The 15,505-nt window shown below is 38.6% G+C and overlaps 1 protein-coding gene across 1 annotated transcript in view; it reads left to right on the top strand.

Annotated features, from left to right (window-relative positions):
* Window positions 1-15,505, top strand: part of GRIN2A (glutamate receptor, ionotropic, N-methyl D-aspartate 2A) — a gene marked incomplete at its 5' end in the record, with an annotated part of 42,557 nt that overhangs the window by 8,315 nt on the left and 18,737 nt on the right. The window lies entirely within an intron of this gene.

Genomic DNA, 15,505 nt, shown 5'->3' with positions numbered 1-15,505 from the left:
GCTGTGAATTTTTAAAGAAGAAGCTATCCTTAATTTCAGCCGTTGCTAGGGCTTGTTCAGTTGGATGGATAGTTTATTTAGGGGACATATATTCCTTGTACTTTTCATCAACCATTTGTGCTACTGAAAGCCCTGAAAAACTGCTGTTAGCTTTAAAATCAGGCCACCTGTCAGACATTTAAGCATGAAAAAGGGGGAGCTACCTGACTACAGGGGAGTTCAGGACTAAAACTCAGGCTGGCTACTCTTGTGCCAGCTGCTGCTCTTCCTCAAAAGCTTTAGTCCTTTTGACAGCATAAGCTATTCATTTTTTATAGATTTTTTTTTTTTTCCCCACTGGAGTTTCTTTCCTTTTCTAAGTGTGAACACCCCCAGGTGTCTACCTTGCTCCCCTTGACTGACATTTCTGTAGCAGATGGTGCAAATAAGCTGCCATGTGTGGTGTTTTCTGGATCAACATAAGTAACTGCTACATACAGCTGCGCTCCTTAGTATTTTGTCTGATGACACCTACAGAAGGATTAAACAGCATGCCATCAGCTGCTGAAGTTTCCCACAATAGAAATGTCACTTTGTGTTCGCTGATATCACAGGTTTGGACATTCCAGTAGGAGAGTAGTGTCAAGTGGGCTTCCAGATTTTCTGCCTTCAGTTTCCACAGAGCAAGAACTGTGCAGACCCAATCAATGTGGTAATTGTGGGCAGCAAACCTGGTTACAGATCAGGCAGCATGATTGTACCTTCTTTTTCCCTCAGGGTGGTTTCTCTCTGTAAAGATGATTTCATTTAGGCGACCAAACCTATCAGGCTCAGTCATCCTCACCTGTCACCTGCACCTTGAGCTCACCCAGATTTTCCTTGTTGCTAAGAGGTTTGGCGAGGATGTGATGCAGCTCCTGTGGCTGACACCCCAGGGATCTCTGGAGCTAAAAGTGTCCTGAATGAAAGAGATGAGACTGTATAATATGGGACTGTAATAATTTGCATTCTCTATAGGGAGAAGAATAGAAAAGCATGAACAGGTATTTGGTAGTGTATTACGATTGCCTGCCTCTTCTTTTTCTCCAGACTCATATTCTTCAAAAACATCATTTTTCACTTTTTCTACCAAATTTTCTGTTCTGTGCCTCAGTATACATAGCTTTCCTCATTTTTTATATACCCGTGCTGTATCTTCTTCCTTTCTCCCTCATGAATTATTTGACCAGATTGTTTCTCTCTTCCATGTAAAGTTTGCCCTTTCATCCTTATCTAGACTTGATCAAGCTTTCACCTTCCCTACTTTGCTTGATCCCACGATTTTTAATACATCTTGCGCCATGGAGCCTATGTTGCTACTGCTTTTTTGAAGATGACCTGTCTCTCCTTCCTGAAACTGCTTCTGCTTCTGAGCAAATATAATTTCTATTTTCCTCTTCAGTATGTATGTATTCTGCTTACCTTATTACAGCTATTTTGCCTGTTTTCATCTTTATCTCTTGTCAAAGCTATTTGTGCACTTTTATCATTGGTAGCATACAACAAGCAATATTTCTTACATGTGGTAAAGCTTGCTGCTTCTGCACGGGTTTTTGAAGATGAACTACCTGGTAATTATAGAGTCATAGACTACAGACCTGGGAAGGACTTGCAAATAGATTATCTGGTTGATAACTGCTGCTGTGAGTCAAAATAAATAGTACCTGTGTTATTCCTGAAGAATGTTTGTATAACCAATGTTTGTATTTCCAATCTCACTTTTAAAACTACTTTTGCTTAATTGAAGACATAAGATTTAGTCCCCTTTAATTCCTTATATATAGTGTTTGATTCTAATTTTAAGGTGGATCAATCAGGCAATACTTAATGACTGAATAATGCTACACATGTGGCATCTGATCTAAATTGAATCAAACTATCAAGTAGTCTCTTGTCACAATTCAGTCTGGTTTTGCTGTATCTCAAACTCTTAAGTCTTTCGATCAGTTTTAATTAGCGTTAGCCTCTTGAGATGTATTGGGAATATCTTGATCTTTGAGACCATCACGTTTAGTACATACTGTTATTGAGTTGAACTGGAAGGAGAAAGCAGCAGGAAGGAGACAAACATAAAGCTTCAGATGCACAGATTTCTCTAAGATTTCATTTTTGTTGGAAACATGCTCATGTCCCTTTCCTCATTCCAAAAACAAATTAAAAAACAAACTGGATTTTTTATCTTGCTTTCTCACAAGAAGTGGAAAATCAGCTGCTTCAGTCCAGTTGCTAAGGTGGCCAGGAAAAACCTCGAGGGCAGAAATACGGATAGAAATGTGTATAAAATAAATGACGTTCCTGCCTTTGTTTTGTGGTCTGGTGTAGGGGTTACCTAGGTCTTGTGTTGGAGTATTGCTGTACATGCAGAGATGAGTGTGCACACATCCGTGTCTGGGAAGCCTTGAACAAAATACCCAGCTCCTTTCTGTTTACGTCTTTGAGAGGTGAAGCTAATAGTGTTTCAAAAATTAACTTACAAGGAAAGCATCTGCATTTTTTTTTTTTAATTAGAACAAACAACTTCACTACATGGGCAATAGGCTTGAACCTATCTTGTTCAATTAGCATTGGAAATGTTTAAGATCATTCTAGAAAGAAATCAACTGGGAAGTGCTGCAAATCAAAATGGAAATGAGATTTTTGCTTTAGACTGACATTGACATTATACCTTCTCCTTCAGGTGAATCCCCTGGGTGGGGTTCATTGCAGCTTGCTCATGAAAGCTTGTGGCTATCAATGGTGAAGGCAAATTTATCAGCTATATTGGCTTTTCCCCTTTGTTTGATAAGAAATCAACCTTTGTTTCTGAAAATATAAAATAAAACAAATCTGTAAAGTCTCAGTAATATCTACCTCTTGTCACCAGTGTCTTATTTCTGAGATTAACAGATACAGTTCTCAGCTGCTGAAACACCATTTGAACAACAGCAGAACTTTCTGTATTTATTAATTAAAGGTATCAGTTTGCACCAGGCCTGTTAAAAGGGAGCAAAATTCATGCATCTTGTTATTTAAGTACTACTTAATATTTTTCAAAATGCCAAAATATTGTCCCTCCTTCAATGCAATTTAGTACTGAAAGTAACCACGATCTTACAAGCTTGTCAAAAAATGTACCAGTGTTTTTCCCTAAATTTCATGCATATCAGCTGAACCACATGTGCTGTGCTACCTGCAGAGTTTCAGATTGCTCTTTAGGCAGGACTGAGCAGCTCAGGAATTCTCCAGAGATTTTTGTTCCTTTTCCTTAATGAAAGCAGAAATGGCAGTTAGTTTCCCAAGCATTATTCAGAAGAGTAAAGTCTGTAAGACATTAGCTAATGTATTTTTGGTGGGTGAAGTCCAGCTCTGTTAGAGCCATGGTGGCTCCTCTGTGTTCTTTAGATGTTTATTGATCAAATAAAGTTCTAAAAATGCATCACAAGCATTTCTGTCTATGCTGCATTTAATTAATCTACATTTCTAGAACCCTCTGTACCAGAGGGAGACAGATCCTATTGATTTTGCTTCTTGAAGAGAGAATAAGTCTTTGAATAGGAAGTAGTTAATTATTGTGTCATGTTTACAGTGGCTATTTGGGTTTGTTTACTTCTGTTTGCCTTGCTATATTTTTCCAGAAGAGGTTATAGTTAAAGAATGCTATCTTTTTGCAAGCAAAATGATCTTACCTGTTGTAATTCTTTGGTGTGCGTTGTATCAGCTTATAGCTGTTGAGTTTGCGTGTAGTGTTTCTCCGGGTATGAGTGTTCTGCTGCTGTAAAACTGTCAAAAGGAGAAAATGCAATGGCAATAAACTGGAAGTGCATTTCATGTTCTCACATTTGCCCCAGCACATCTACACTGGAATATTGTCTGGGATTTAACTGCTAATGGCTGAAATGAGAAAATTTAATTGGGAGAGTGTCTTCTTACTATAGAGATAAAATGAGAAACTTTCACTTGCCTATTGCCTGTCACTGATGAATCCATCTAATTTTTTCTTCACTCTCTTAATTTTCCTGGATATGAGGACTGCAGCTGAGTATCACATAGTGTATATCTTGTTTCAAGAAAAGAGATGGTCTAACTGATGCCGTGTTACAGCAGCATATTGATGTGAGGACTTTATTTCAGTTTCGTTGCAAAAAGCTGAGAATATAACTTGTTTCAAGGAAACTGCAGTAATGAATCCCTTGTGTTCCACAGGCAAGCAGCCCCTTGTCGTACAGCTGCAGACCCCCTCGCTGTTTTGAGTGGTTTTCAGTTTTTATTTACAGCCACAGCTGTGACTGTATATTCAGGGATTTAATGCTAAAGTTTACTTGGGACTCCATCTGCCTTCCTGTTAAAGATTGCTATGCTTGGTAGTTTATACACATCAAGTTTAATACCTTATTCCTTAGTCGCCTGTGGCATACTGGCAGAAATATGAAGCTGCTTGGAAAGAATACCGTGGTGATAGCATTTCTGCACGGCCGGAGCCTCGGCAGGTATGGCCTCAGATGCAGCGGACTGTCAAATTTGAGCTGTCCCCCGAGAAGATGCTATCGGCCTGCAGGCGTGTCCTGAGCTGCTAGTCACTTTGATAGGAACATGTGATGATTCTATTCCTCAGCATTTTTTAATGACAAATAATAATGCTAGAAGAAACACCTGAAAGTATCTAACTGAAGAGTGTGAATGGCACAAGAAGTTATATTCTCCCTGCAACAATTTGATTAGAATCCAATAGTACTGAGCAGAGAAAGTACAAGAGAAGACCCTAGAAGGCTCTGATGTCCTTTTAACGCTCAGTCTCTAAGTTTATTGGCCTGAATTGGATTTTTGTTGTGCTTACAGTGCTTAGAAATTGTGTCCAATTCCCAGCTTTGCACACTCTGTTATTTGCTGAACAGATACAAACTGGTCAGAGGCTGTGCTGGCAGCTTCTGCAGCGTGGCACAGGCATAACCAGGAGGCAAACATCTCCATTTCTGTCAGCTGGAACAGAAGTCAGATTGTGCCCAGCAGGTCCTTCTGTTAATTAGGTCTGTGAATTAAAGTGGTGGTGTGCCTAAAGTAAAAAACAAACCAAAGTTGTCTTTTAGACAGTCAGCTGACATCTCCACTTGATGCAAAACCAATTTCAGTATTTTTTGCAGTATTTTCAATTTATTTTTACAGAAAAATCGTCATCAAAATTTTCATCAAATGAAAAACTTGCTAGTTTTTACTCTTTCCGTGGCTCATACCTTTTCACCTAAAAAGAGGAGGGAAAGCTATGAGAGAAATTACCTGTTTGAGAGAAAAATTATATATTTTAATTTTTCATAAAAAGCACAAGTTCTTCATCATTCTCGTGGGCAGATAATAACAGCTTGCAACCGGAACTCAGAGAAATGTTCAGCAGACATAAATTTTTAAACTTTTAATCTAGTGGCTCAATATTTTTTGACTGTTTCTGATTGACACCACCTTACAGTATTTGTAATTGAGAATGTTCACTCTTTTCTTAGATTGTTAATGTTACAGTACATATAGCAATTCTTTTACCAAATTTTTAAGAAATTGCCAGAGATGGTTGAGACTGAAGTGTGTTTGAGGGAGAAAGGGAAAGGTCAGCGGGCAGCATGAGATATCTGTAGTCTGTAATAATTTATTGCTTGCAACCCTCCTGGATGTGTGTTATGATAAATGAAGAGAGAAACTGCTGGAGACAGCTTTAGCACAAGCACTGCTTTATGCAACAGAATTTTAAAATCATGTATCAAATCCTTAATATCCAGCTATCATTCTAAGAACATGATGTTTTCCTGCTTTCTCACGGCCTACTCATCAAAACTCTCTATTCTGAGCCTGCTTGGGTTTTATGTTTTTCACAAGTTTTAAAAACAGGATTAAAAAAATCAAATACAGCAACTGAAATAACCAGTTTTTTGATGGGTGATCCTTGCCCCAGTCACATTTTTAAGTTGTCACTGAAACAAACAGCAGCCCGTAGTTGAAGTATGTACTGATCTTGGTGAAGAGGGAGTGGTGTTCTCTTTCAAAGTGTCTTTCAAAGTGTGAAAGCCGTAGAGATCTTTTGGGATACTCAAAATTCACCAGTTTAAACTACTGAATCTGAAACTTGTTTATTCACATATGATTGGAAAAATATTTTCCGAGTCTGCATCTGCTGTTACTACAACAAAACTTATAATCTAAGATAGGAATTAGCCTTTTTTTTTTTTAAAGGAAAGTACTGAGTGGTGAATCCAATTTGTATCTCTAAGTGTTGTTTCATTAAGGAAAAATGTTTAAGAAAATTACTGTCCATATTTTCATCAGATCTGTAGGATATTAATTTAAAAGATTTTTCTCAGTCTCTGAAAGGGCAAATTATTGTGCCAGGTGATCATTCCTGTAAGGGGGTGATAAATCCAAAAAGTGAATGTGTGACATAAGATGAGAAATTAATATTTCAGATAATTCACTGTCAATGATACTTATAACGAATGGTCATGAATAGAAAATAGCTTAGTAGGACTGATTTAACTAGCTCCTGGATTGCTCTACTTCTGTGCAAAGGCACATACTAGACCCTTTTTCTGGATATAACTTTTGGACATTTTTGGAGGCTGACACTTAGAAGCATCCATTTCTGCAGCTGAAAGACAAAATAAAAAATTCAATGGAGCTGTGAGAAAGGACCATGGGAACCGAACTGAACTTTAATTTTCTCAGTCAAAGGAAATCTGAAACTGAGCTAGACCACATCTGAAGCACTGATGAGTTCAGGCAACTTTTGCTGTAAATTGTATATGGAGTATCATATTTTATGCCTGCATACTTTCTGCCTCGTAGCTGGAGTGGAAATAGAGATGTAAAATACTTTCAGAAATTGCGTTCTGTAGTACTCTTTAGTACTGACAAGTACTGACAAGTTGAAATAATCACAACTGTAGACCACTTAAGATTTTTTTTGTTTAGGTAAAAGTGAACATCAGTCAGTCTCTCCTCTTTGCTCTCTCCTCTCTCTCTCAGTGTCTCTCTCTGTCTTTTCCCTGTTTGGCACCAGACCTTTGTAAAGTTCAGTAGCGATTGATAGAACATTGCATTTGTGGAGTTAAATTGGCGTAGTTACATTCTGGAGATCAGGTGTTGTGAATACCAAAATTAAAACAAGCTCAGAAAGAAACTGGAGGAATTGGTGGAAGGTGAATAATTTGGCAGCTGTTAAACATGATGGGGCTTAATACAGCCTGTAGCTCATGAAAGATCCATTCATCTGAAGCCAAGAAGATATATTCAGGGACAATAGCATCCATACATGTCTTGTTTCTTTTATTCCTCCTTAAGCATCTGTTGTTTGCTAGAGTCATAGATTATCGGGACCTAAGTCTAACTCAGTGAGTATCTACTGCCCAGGTATAGGTATTGCTAACCATATATACCTCTGGGGAAACTTGTAAGTCAAACAGCACTGAACAAAGATCCAAAACTACCTGGGGGAGCAAGATGTTTGCCGTGCTCCAGGATGTCTATTTATCCCTATCAATTTTGACAGTAAGTACTAAATTTTGTACAATACAAATACATTTTCCCTAAAACCATCTGAAGGAGCTAATAATGTGAGTGACGATTTTCTTCCTGACATACTGTAAAAAAGAAATCTCTGCTAAAGAGTTTGGCCCATTCAGTATTTTCTCTCCTGGTTGACCAGGTTCAGGCAACTTCTGCAATCAATAGCTTCATTTAGTTTGGCATCAGAGACTGGGGTAACTTAATTTCAATTTACATTATGATGCTTTCATTTGGACTTCAATCTAATATTTGCTTCAGTGTTCATTCTAATATTCATTTTGGTATTGCACTCTGAGGGGAATGATTTTCAATTGATGTTACAATGGTAGTCACCCAAGCTAGGAATTGGAAAGCTAAAGCATCTGCAGGCAACTGCTCTTTGTGCCGAAAGACTGCAGAGATATGAAAACATTTAAATTTGCTGTTCCATCTAGGTGCATATTTCAGAAGATCTGTTCACTAATGTATCAATTCTGAAATCTAATAGCTTAAGAGAAATGTGTGCCTGAATCAGCATAGCTGTCCTGCTTTTACTGCTAGCGTTACTGCTAAAGTGAGCAGAGTGCAGGGTTTGGACAGCCATCTCAAGCTGGCAGCACAGAGATAAAGACTGCCTATGGCATTTCCATTTGTGCAGGATTTTCTGGCATCAGTTTTTCTTATGGCTGATCCCTGTTTCGCCATCGCTTGCCGTCCTTTCAGGAAATGCAGTTATTCTCACATTCTTGTATTTCTTCCACATGTGCTAAAAAGGCTAAATAAATAACGGACTGGGTAGAACTTAATGTGCTGTTCCAGGGGACTTTCTGCAGGAGGTTGGTTCTTACAGGCTTTGAAGAACAGGCAAATACTAATACTGGCATTTAGAGGGTTATTGGGGTCTAAGGCGGCACTCATTGAAACGTCTGGGGAAGCTCGTATCTCAATAGTTTCAAGTTATCTATAAATGGAAGCAGACATCATCATGTCCTTTTAAGCTGGATCACATTTTCAGGAATTTCTTCATGGCCATAAGATAAATGCACTGCTTTTTTTTTTTTTTTTTTTAAAGAAAAAAAAGCCTGTCTCTCCTCTTCAGCTGATCCATAGCAACTTGCGTCTAGGAAAAAAAAAGGTTTATAGTAATTTATTTCTAATTCTTTTACTCAGTACCTGAGTGCTCTTCTGATTTTTTTGAAAAAAGGTTATAATCTCCTGTGTTTATATTACCATTTTTTAGGTAATACGGTCATCTATCTAATGTCTTTAAATATTACAAAGTACCTGGAAATAAAATGAACAGGTGAAAGTAGCTATATCCCATCTAACCCCTCGTCTTTTGAGAAGAAGCTATTCTACATTTTAGTATTCATTTGATTTGGGGATGAGATCAGGTGCTTGGTGAAATGTGCTGAATTTATCCTTCATTATGCTATTGTAACTGGGACAAAACCTTTAATATAAAAATATATTCCCTCTACTTGACTTTTCAAATTTTGTGTTTTGATAAACTGACGCTTTGCAAGTACTTCATTGCTTGGCTTCTGAGACTTGAAGTGGGACACTATTCCATTGTATAAATTAATCATAAAGGCAACTAAATTTTCCATTATTTTGTTGCTAAGGGAAATATTATAGGGACTGGGAAGGTGGGTGGACAAAGGGGTGGTGAATGGGAGCTCCTGTGAGTGGGGAGGGTGAATATGCCATTCAGGTAACCACAGCCAGGTGATGCAGGAAGGTTCACAGCAGCTTTTCTGGCAGCCTGAGATTGCCCTGACAGGCGAGGTGAAGCCCCCACAATCTCTCACGGTGGTGTTAATGTCTGTCAGAGCTTGCTCTTTCGAATTTTGTGTCTACATTTTCTGTGTGAAGATTGAAGTGAGGACAGTTTGAACTGGGAGAAAAGTTGAAAGCTCATTCCCTGCTAATGAGTTCATCATTTAACTGCGTTAAACTTTGCTAACCTGCGTTCTTGCAGGGGGGTGGTTGTTAAATTTTCCCCTAATGAATTGGCGATGTCAAGAAATCCATCCCGTGTATGTGAACTTAAGATCTGCGTGGAGCTATTTGAGTATGTGCTAAAAAATAAAGTCACTGCTGGTGATGAAGTGCCATCAGATAACTTGAAATGCATTTTAGTCAAAACTGGGAAAAAGAAATCATCAGTCCTTCATGCTAAAGGTTAAATATCTGCTTCTCTTCCTCCGGCAATATCAAAGTGTCACTTTAGAGCACTTTCATTGAAGCCTCGTCTTCAGGACAACCTTCTTTCCCGTTGATTGCTACGTCATTCCATAGTGACCTTTTGGCATTAGATCCCCTGGACATAGTTTTAGAGATGCACAAATAACATGGTGTCTCTCATTGTGCACTCTTGACATACTTTTTTTTATCCCTTCTGTGGATAAAGAAGGGATAAAATGTAAATTATTAAATTTGTAATACATCTGTAAATCTGTAATGTAAATCCGTCATATTTTAAAGCCAGTATCCAACCTTAAGTGGATACCAGTTTTTTGCTTAATGTCAAATTATAAATGCTACTTTAAGGGGCATGCAAGGCATCTATTCTGCAGACTGTGAAATTTATTTTTAAAAGCAAAAAAGCTGAAAAGTAGTGTGTTTTTGCAGAATGTTTTGGAAGTGAGCTGTCTCTCTCCAAAATTATGTTTAGGAGACAAAACTTTAATTGGCAAAAGTGTTCTTGATGATGGGGGTGGGGGTAAAGAGGGGATGGCAAAGGTGGTGTTAAAAGTATTGTTTGAGGATTCACTGACTTGCAGTCTGATATTTGTAATAAGACAGTAATTTCAAATATTGTGCTTTAAAAAGACACACCTGGAGCCTTAGTAAACAGGTATGACACTTACTATGTAATAATCTTTGTAGTCTCTTTTGTGTTTATTTACAACCAAATTTGAGGAATAACATCTCTTAGTTTAAGTCACCTAGGCATATTTCAAAAATAGATCTGATTTCATTAACAGTCTTTCCTCAGAATAAAATTTATATAATTTATAATGAATAATTATTCTTAAATATGTAATTGACCTTTAATTTTTCAGAACAAGCCCCAGAAGGTGAGTTAAAAGGTAGTCTTCATCAAAAATAATGTAGAAAATTCATTATGATACAGCTGTTTACAGCAAAATGCAGTGCAAGCAAATTGCTATGATGGTGCACTTCATATATTACATGCATGCTGGTTTTGTGTAAGTCAAATCTGTGTTAATAATAATACACAGCTTTTGTCTGGCCATGAAAAGAACATACTTGGGGTGTTAAAAAACATAAAGAAATGAGAGTGAGAAAAATTGATTCTGAAGTTAATGTCCTGGATCTGACAGATGAACACTGCACCGAATGGTACCCACTTTAGTAAGAAATTAATTCTGCTGTAGATATTGTATGTTTGGATTTACTGCAGGAGTTGAAAACTGAAAAGTGACTTCAGTCATGCTCCAGTTTCTCTGATCCTCAATGGAAGTACAATATTATTTGTTCCATAGACTCCAGTGCTTGTCAGTAAAATAGAAGAATGTGAATAAACAGGACCGCATTAAAGCATCCCTCTCATTTTCTGAATACCATGACACAGGTCATAGCAGGACACAAAGTAACTGAAAGAGGTTGATTTCTAGTGTGCTGGACCACTCTTTGTGTCTCCAGAACTACTGAGCAGATTGCCATCTTAGATTTTTTTCTCTTGTTCCATCAAGCAAACAAAATTGCTGAAGGATCATGTAGTTGGTTAAGGAAGCAAAGTAACATTTTCCAAGTGAGCTATACTTCTGTTGTTGAGGAAGAAGCTATGACTAATAAAGGAGCATTTTCCTAATCCTGCTTTTCAATTTTCATGATAGGAATTTAATGAAAAGTATGTGCCAATAATAAAGATGGGGAAAATTATAGGGAAGTGTTTTCAGCTTTTCTAAAACAACTTTTCTGTACCTTTTCCTCTAATTTTCTTTACACATACATTTTTGAATGCGTACAGCAACACTTTAGACAATGGTTTTTTGCAGTAGCTATTCTTGGTGACTCATAAATGTTTAGGTACAAGACCGTCTGCATTTGTTTCTCGCAGATCTCCCACTTCAAATTATTACATTCAGTAATGCTCTTTTGTTTTTTTTTTTAGAACTATTCCAATTCATAATTTTATAACACCTGATGTTCTCCTATGCTGTGTGAGCTAAAATTCTCCCCACCCCCTTTCCTCTTTGTGCTTGCTAGGTAATGACATTTGCCTTTGTAGTCTTTCTTGTATAAATATTCCAAAATGTTTATTTTCTCTCCTACCCAGGATTATTGCAGTAGTTCCGAGGAAGTTTACAAACCTGCCAGTTCTCAGATGAGTCATAACACTGTAGTCCTGTTCCTCTGCATTCATTGAAGATGCCTGGCATGTTTGGCTAGTGCATGGCGGTTATAAATCCTGTTTCTTGCTGCGTTCCAGTTTCTATATTTCTCTTTCATCTTTCTAATAATTCTTCTTTTATTTAAACCTACACAATGTGACAAAGCTTTTCACCCCCTGAAGTGGCTGCACTGGAATGACAAGTTAATTGATTCATTTTTACATGACTAAGGTTTGCAAGAGGCTTTGAGTCTTTCTTGATGTGGGGTGCTGTACTTGGTGTGTGTAAGCTGTTTTACAGTGAACGTGTAACTTAAATAGCAGGGTGGTCAGCCCTCAGACCAATACAAAGCTTCTCAGCTGTGTAGCACAGTTGAATTTTGCTGCCACAAGAACAAAGATCCTGGGATTCGCTAGTCTGTCTGTAGAAAAAGAAGAGAAAGAAGAAAAGGGTGACCTGGAGCGTAGATCCAGGCTTGCCGGTGCTGCCTTGAGAATGACATGACAAGGATGGGGTACTGCGTCCAGCAGTCACTGCCGTGCACGCAGCCTGGCTCTTCCATCAAGTGCCAAGCAAAACGGCAGATGTGGCTCTCCTCATATAGACATAGCAGGAAGGAAAGTCCTCTGTGGCCCCAGCAGCCTGCTGGCCTGCACAAATGCCTGCTTTGTCGTCTTCCGGACCTTATGCTCACTGCCATCTTTGCAAACAACTTGGAAAGGGTGAAATTTTTGGACTTGCCCATATTTTGCTTTCATTTTTTGGAAACTCTTATTGAGGAATGTTTAAAGTTGTCTGAAAGTTCTTAAAAATTCAAAGTGTCAGGAAATTCACCTCCTAGTGATGGAAGAGTTGAGTGCCCTAGCACCTGAGAGCTTGAGTCGTGGCTTGTTACTCCCTGCCCACGCTGCAGGGGTACATCGTGTTCTGAAGGTTTGCGTTGCAAGGAATAGTACTTCTGTAATCAGCACATGATGAAGAGATAATTAAGCCTTGAGAGGTTATAAGATTCATGTTGGAAATGGAGAAAATATATTCTGAATATGAGTTTGTATTTGTAGACAGCAAGACTTTTTCAGGGCAATCAACTTTTTGATTTACAGTTCAGACATTGGGCAGCAACTGATAGCCGAACTTTTCAGCACTCAGCATCTGTCAGGAAAGTACCTCATATTTTTAAATCGATTTGTGTAATGAGATTTATTGTGACCTTATAGAAGTAGTATAGAGAAAACCCTCAAGTAAAGCCTTCTGCATCTTCAGAACCTGCTTTCCTAGTGTGTACCCACTATGACTGATGCCAGACTCCCTGGGAAGCTGGGGAGGTGGGTCCACAGTGAGTGAGTGAAACACTGATTGTGCCTTGTCTTTCTGTCCCAAGGTTTTACTACACCGCTCAATAACTAAGGAGGTAAGCTGCATATGAAGAGCGTGATTTCAGCACAAAGCTTTTGCCCTGGAATCTTTAGCAAAGATACCTTTTTCTTCTGTATTTCTGATTGAGTCTGTTTTGACAGAAGAATAGCTGACACTTTATATTTTGTCTGTTTACCAGCATGTGTTTTATATGCTTACATTGCAAAACTATAAATCCCAGAATAAACAGACGACAAATTCTAGAGTGTATTTTAACTTAGGTTGGCTGGTTGCAGTGTCTGTACCCACAGAGAGGAGCATTACCTTCCAATCCCTTGCCTGAGCCAAAGGCATCCACTGAGAGGGAAGTATCCTTCCTTCCCCACAGATAACTGCGGAGGTCTAAAAGCATGAGATTGGATTGTATTGATTACGGTAATTGTCTGCTGTAGATAGAAATGTTACAAGTCTCTTGAGGGTACGGAAAGCAGTATTCTTTTTTTTGCTTGTGCGCCTACCCAAAGGATGTGGATTTTTGTCCTTGCGGTGTACACAAACTTGTCTCCGAAGTGCTGAACCAAAGCACGTCATTTAGAAAACTGTCTGGTCTTGTGTTGAAGACTGCAGGCTTGGGCAGCACCCCAGCACCCTCTTGGCTGTTTCCAGTTCAGTTACCCTCAGTGCTACATAGCGATCCATATCTTATTTCTGGATTGAATTTGTGACACATCACCTACCAGATGTTTAGCAATTGTTTTCTCCCTGTTAAATTACCCATTTAAAGGAAGGGGAGAGTCAGACTTTTAGCACTGACGGAGCTAAGCTGACTTTTAAGCTGAGGATTGCACCAACTGAGTTTTAGGGAAGAGTGGAAAAACAAAGGAAATAATGGCCCAGCTATTTCTTTTAATGGTTGCATGAGCCACCTGTACTTTCTCTAAACTAACTACTTCACTAAATTCCAATTTGATGACTTGAATAGTGACTGTTGGGGTAAGTATCCTTGAAGGGAAGCAATAAAGTACAGTGAGTAGAGACAGGAACTTCACTCTTCACTTTTTTCGTGACAGCAAACAAAATCCAACAACTTCACTCTCTCCTGGTATTTCTCTTGGCTTAATGTGAGATGGATAGGGGTATTTTTTAGTGCTGCATTTTTCTATCTGATCTAGGGTTCTGCAAAAGTTAGGGTTCTGTATGTTGATTGATAATTCAAGAACAAACATGGAATTACGTCATGCATGAATATTTTTTTTTTAATGTGAGTAGCCAAAACCTGATATACCTAGGTCTTGCTCTGTTCTGTGGATATAAATCAAAAGCTTTATCAACATAAACTGATTTAAGCTAATGGCAAGCGTGATTCCAAAACTTCAACAGCAACAGAGTTCATGACTGGTACATACTGATATAATATAATTGAAGTCGATGTTTTTGTACCTGTTTGTGCCACAATTAATTTTTATAATTCCCTTTCCATGAAGACAGGTCCCAACTGTTTATGAGCAGTATTTTGCCAGCCTCTGTCATTTGTATCCCGTCAGAAAATTTTAGCAGTGCTCCACAGTAATGCACTGTGGCCCTTCAAAGGCACCGCAGGCAGTGCCGGCAGTGCCCAGGAGCTGCAGTGCCAGTGAGGGTGGCAGGGTGCAGGCTCCTCCTATACCAACCTGTGAAGCCGATTTTGGAGCTGTGTACTCCCCATTCCTCTGACTCCTATGGGATGGGCAAAGATGTTGAAAAGGGAGTGTGTTACTGGGGGACGTAATAACTTTGTTTTAGTGCGTCATTTAGGTGGGGTTTGGGCTGAGATAGTTTTTTCCTGTTGCCTCTGTATTTTGCTAGTCTTGTGCAAGTGGTAGAAATCTTAAATTAAAGGTTTTGGCTGCACATGAGGGCAGCAATACAAAATAAACTTAAGTTTTATCTTTCTCCTTTTAAAGATTGCGTATGAATTTCTGTAGGTCTTTTCTTTGATTGAGGTCTACTCCTGGCAAGTGATTTTCCTTCCAAATGGCCTCCTCTTCTTGTATATGCACTTTTACTGGCTTCATTTGTGAAATATCCGTGCACCTGTCTCTTCTAACTCTTGCTTTACAGTGCTTCTTAAAAATTATCCCTGAAGGACACTGCCTCTTTTCCTTTCCTCACTGATTTTGTTTTCCTCTATTTTGTTGTGTTCCTTGTATACTTTAGAGAATGGGATTGTCCCATTCTTACATTTTTAGGTGGATGGGTTGAAAAGCTTGAACTTTTCCACAACAAGT

This window comes from Fulmarus glacialis, unplaced genomic scaffold (assembly GCF_000690835.1).
Source record: "Fulmarus glacialis isolate BGI_N327 unplaced genomic scaffold, ASM69083v1 scaffold33821, whole genome shotgun sequence".
NCBI classification, from domain to species: domain Eukaryota; kingdom Metazoa; phylum Chordata; class Aves; order Procellariiformes; family Procellariidae; genus Fulmarus; species Fulmarus glacialis.
The sequence above is the reverse complement of the archived record's forward strand: the minus strand, read 5'-3'. Positions and strand labels throughout refer to the sequence as shown.